This window comes from Corvus brachyrhynchos, unplaced genomic scaffold (assembly GCF_000691975.1).
Source record: "Corvus brachyrhynchos isolate BGI_N302 unplaced genomic scaffold, ASM69197v1 scaffold4, whole genome shotgun sequence".
In the NCBI taxonomy this organism is placed as follows: Eukaryota; Metazoa; Chordata; class Aves; order Passeriformes; family Corvidae; genus Corvus; species Corvus brachyrhynchos.
This window is the reverse complement of record NW_008237878.1, coordinates 4,790,148-4,795,821: the sequence shown is the minus strand read 5'-3', so window position 1 is coordinate 4,795,821 and position 5,674 is coordinate 4,790,148.

Sequence of the window (5,674 nt, the reverse complement as noted above, 5' to 3'; positions counted from 1 at the left end):
GGCAGGAATGTTTTATCTTGAGTCAAGCAGTAAACAGAAGCCAGTGAGTTACTCTGCAGTTTTCACTAGTTACCATCACTTAGTGATTAAGATCATGTACTGTCACTAGTGTTGTATTAAGGAAAAATGCAAAAACTACAACTGGCCATGTTTATCTGCTGACACAGAGCACGCATGTCCTGCTTCCTGCAGTGACCAGCTGAGTAAATCCTCATTCAAAATGTCCCTCCTGTTTCCAAGGAGCAACTTTTCCAGAGTTAAACACATCTGCGTAACTGCAGTTCCAGGCACTATTACAATAAGCGTGGGAACAGCAAATACTAAAGGATACCTTACCAATGTGCCTTTGCTCATTCTGCTCGTGGAGTCAAATTCTGTCTCATTGAACCTGTATTCACATTCCACTAGCAGGAAGTTACTTTAGGGAGAATTAAGGGAGAACTCAAATACCTCAAACATTCTCTCAGTTTTAATAGATGAGAATTAGACATTGCTAACTGTTGCATTTTATTATCCATTTTAATAGCATGAGATAGAACTATTAAGTGATTATTTTGGCTGAGTAGCTGTAAGGCTCACGGGTTGTTTTCTTGCGTTGTTTTTGTTTTGGTTTGGGTTTCTTTGTGTCAGTTTGTATTTAATCTTTTGAATTTCCAAACAAAAGACTCTTGAGATTGTTATCACAGATGGAATAAGAAAGTGCTGTAACAATTATTTGTGTATAACCATTGATGGCAGAACTCTGACATGCTTTGCAATTGTAATTAATATGGAATTCTGTGACCATTTGGATGCATGTGTTGGATCTGGAGGGCCTTGTCCATTAATGTAATGTTCCTTACTCTCTCTGCTTTCTGAATTTCAGAGAACATTACCTGGAAAACTTCAAAACTTGCAATATCTAAGTTTAGGTAATTTTACTCACACAGTGAATCATGTGCACCTTTGATGATTTTTTTTTAAGGCTGTGCCTTGGGCCTTATTGAAGGCAAAATTCTCCATGTTTTCCAGTACTTGAAGGTCAAATTAGGCAGAATCACTTAGAGGTAAATGCTCCTCCATTAAATCCAGCTATGAAGGATCTTGATTTGGTGCAATTCTTGTTATTTTACTGGAGAAAGGGTTTGGGTTGAATAAGACAAGGCAGAAAGGTGACACAATTTGTGTGCTGAAGATCTGCTGTGCATAGAAATGCCAAAGCTGCACAACAGGAGGAGGAGGAGGCAGTTTCTTAGCAGTGAGCTAGTGGAGGTAATGCTGTTTTCATCCATGGGAAGTCCCAGCTTGCTTACTGTTATTTAATGCTGGGCTAAAGATTGGGAAGATTTCCTTGTTCCATTAAATGAAATTAAGTTTTCATTTTGAGCTCTAAGAAAGCTGAGGGTTGAAAAGGGATTAAGGCAGTTGCACAAAGAATTGTTTGTCATTAAAGTTGTTTTTATTTAATTTGTTCAAAATTTGCTGTACAATCTTTCAAAACTTATTTGTTAATTACGAAAAGTCTGTGCAGATGACAGTTAAATCTAGGGATGTGAGGGAAGAAAAATTCCTTTATTCCTTCTTATCTTAAGGTGGAAGCAGCATATTGTATGTACTCAGAAGAAAAACAATATAATTAAGTGAAAATATAGATTAGGACAGCCCACACTTAAAGTATACAAAAGTAAGAGAAGTAATACTTAATCTAACTTAGTATAGTTTTTTTACAAAGTCACAGTTCTTAAAACAATTAGAAAGATACTGTGTATATTGAGATGCTGGAAGAACATAGTACTGAATTGGCAAGAATTCTTTTTTTTTTTTCTCCAATGAGAATAGCATCAAAAATCCTTGTAAAAATTATTTTTTTAAAGATATGTTAGCACATGTTAGAGATTAGTTTACTACTGTTTTCAAGCATTAGTAAATTCTAAACATCATGTTAATGGCAAAAGGATCCCTTTTAATTTCTGCTATTCTCAAGTGTGTGGACATTGGGTGTTTTATAGTGTATTTTCTGGGAGGGTGGAAAAAACATTGGAAAGCTGAAGGCTCAAGATGTGACAGCGTGTTCAGCATTTTGAATGATGAGTACAGTTGTTGTCATAATTTGTATGTGTCCAAGGACACATAAACTGTTGAAAATGGAATGCACCTGACATTTGCAGAAATAATTTTTTATCATACTATAATTTAGAAGTTAAATATCAAAATAAAATATTTTTATTCCATTTCATTCATTGGGCTTTTCTTATACTACTAAAAAGAAATGGCTTAAAAGTGCAGTGGTTTTATCCTGCATCCTTTGACTGCAGTTCCACACAGCACACAAGCAGCCAGACCTGCTAACTGCTGTTCATGCTCTACATGAGGGAGGGAAATGGCTGTTTTGATGGGTCTTTATAATAGTCGAGCAACTCTAAGAAACTTTAACTTCTAAATCTTCTGTATTGAACAGACTGGGTCTGATTTTATTTTTTAATAAAATGGTGTTAATGTGATTTTATGTAATTATTTTTCCTGTATCCTCCGCTGAGGTCTCCTAGCAGTACATGGTTGTTCTGCATGCCAAGTGAAACCTATCCACATCCACAAAACTGTAATAACCTGGACTGGATTCATTTTGTCAAAGAGGATGTGATAAATACGTAAGATTTATATGTGGTTTCTTTTCATCCAACTGATTTCAAAGCACTGCTCCAGTCAGTGAACCTTGCAAACTGTAATTTTAGGGGTAGGCCTTGAAACCACTCTGATTCCTTATGTTGCTCAGGTAAATGAAGGGAATCTAGTTATATAATGTTAGATACAATAATTTATAATATAATAGACTTAATAGGTTACAATAGTAAAAATCTATGCAAGAAGAAATCAACATCTGGAGAATTTTCTTCATCAGGTTGTAAAAAGACTTAAAGCTGTAACAGTCAAGGCTGATTTACAAAAATCAGACTCTTTTCCAGACTCTCCTGGTAGGGTCGCAAGCCTTGACAATAGATGGCAGATTGAACTAGTCTGAGTGAGTGGATGGAATGCTGTCCTGTTGGGCTGCTGATTTAGTTGGAATTCTAGCTATTTAGTTGCTAGTGGTGTGCAGAAAGGTCTGCTTGAAGAGAGGCTGTCTTGTTGATCATATGAGTCAGGTAAGTTTATTTCATGGCAGTCCATCAATTTGGCGTTTTGTCTCCACAGGGGAAGTGTGTATCTGCGGTTTCAAGTAATTCTAAACTCTAACACATCTGCTCCATGTGCAAATTCTGTATTAACCCTTTAACTGTAAATCAGCATAAAATTGTTCACAAAACTTGCTCTGAATTTTTGTTAATAGCCAGCCAGGTTTATGATGAGATTTCACTCAACCTAAAATAGTTTGCTATTGATAACCATAATACATTATCCGAGGAACACAACATTTCTTACATTTCTTTAGTACTACATTTCTTAATAGCCATAGAACCCTAGATTATACCAAAGACTTGGTAAACTGATAAAGTGTTTTTTCCATTTTAAACTAAATTAACCTTTAGAGGCTGTCTTTTATTGGAATATTGACTACTTCCAATAACTGCAAACCAGGAGTTCTTCATTACCTTTGACAGTACACTAAAAATACAGATCAAACCTAAAAACAGAAGTCACCTTCTTCATGGTTAAAAAAAATTGATTTCTAACCCAATTACAGAGGATTAAACTTCTCAAATTGGATGCCTTGCATAGTAAAAGGGAAAATTAAACACTTGGAGAATGGGCTTGTTTGTTTATTTTTTTACATAATTACCAAATTAAACTGTTTCCTAAAGAAGAAGAATCCCCAGAAGTATTTTACATTAAGGAAACCAGTGCCAGGAGTATTTTCAGGGCAGCCAGCTCCTGTCTGGTAAAAATAATTTACAGTGCAAGTTGTAGAACTATAATCACGATATAAAAGTGGTTTTTGGCAACATTCTTTAGGCCTTTCCAGAAGGCAGTGGTCACACCCTTTTTAGTAATGCTTTATTTCTCAGGTGATTCAACCAATCTCAATGGGTCTGGTTATGAAATCAGATACTAATGATGGCAGTGAGAGATTTTTTTTCTTCATAAGTGTACAACTGGTCATACACATGCCATGAGCAAGTGTTACTGTGCTTGTGTTACATGAGAACTGGGTAGGAACTAGATGAGGAATAGGAGATAGGTCCACTTGGGAACAAAGGTGGGCTGGTGTCAGCTGAAGGCAGAACAGGGTTTCTTGCCTTGGTCTTGAGCCATAATGGTGATTCTTTGAGCAGTCTGTGACCACTCAGTGTATTTGGTAAGAGATTATTGTAACGCTTTGGCATTTTGCAGTAACTTGGGTGGTGGAACCACAGGGCACTGGTTCATGTCCCAGGGTTCTGTGGCACCACTGCAGCAAATCCTCTACTGATGGAGCATATGGGAGAGTGGCACAGCAAGAACTGCAGGAGGAGGAAGAGGTAGATTTGGGGCAGACGTTAAGCAATGTTTTATTTCCTTTACAACACCCCACAGAGACCTCTGAAGTGTGAGGTACCTCGGGGCAGACTCTGCAGGGGCCTGTTTCAGCCCCGTAGCACTCCTTGGTACTATTCCTGTGGAAGTACATTGCTTGATGAGAACCTGGTTTGCAAGAATGACTCCTTTATAATTTTGATGAAAATCTGGAGTGATTTCATTGCTGTCAGTTACATCATACTTATTTCAAAATAATTAAAAGTGAGAATAGAATTAGACCTGCTTGTCTTTAGCAATGTCTAATAGAGGGGATGTACCCATAAAAGCCATGAGTCATCAACAGAAAGGAAACTGTCTGCTCTTCATTGTAGCTTTTGCAAACATGCCAAGGTGTGTTCAGGTGTTAGGAAGGAAGTCACCATCTCTTTGCTGAACAGTTGGACAATGCTCAGCTACTGAGGGTGGAGTGGGAAGACCAGTGACAGTGAATCAGGAAAACAGGGCAGGATTCGTGTTTCTGAACTTCACCTTTTTTGCTTAGACTGCCTCCAAAGCTGAGAAATACCAGTACATTTATTTGATTATTCATGTTTTTACCCTTGAATTGGCTTGCTAACCATTTTTTTTTTAAGTGTAAGTCAGATATCACTGTGTTTTTAAGATAATGTTTTGGACTGAAGTAATAATACATTTAACATTTGAATTTTATATTTTGCATACTAAAGAAAATTCCATGCTTATGATTTTAAAATGCTGAACAAACAACAATTAGAAATTGCATTTTATAATTTATCATCTTTAAACCCAGGAAATGCAAATGAGTAATTACTAAAAAGTTTCCAGTCTCCCTGGACAATGCTTTTAGTTGATGTGTTTGACCGGCTTCCATTTTGTTATATAATTATAAATGTTACATCAACTAATTGTTCATTCCCTGTGTGCATAATAAGTGGAAATTTTGTGGACACATAAAATACTCAAAAGTCTCTAAACAGAGCATCTCTTCCCATTTCCTGGTAATGAATACCGAATTAAGCTTTAAAACAGGGGTCTGGAACTGTCACTTTCTGTGACGGACATGATAAGCCGTGGATAAAAAATGGACGTGCACTTACAGCCTGTGCATCTCTGCTTTTGTAACAGGCACTACCAAAGCAGGGGGTGGATGTCTGTTTTCCACTTTTCTTGGCTGCAGCTATGACAGGTTCAGTGTTCCAGGAATTACCAGATTTAAGAAATT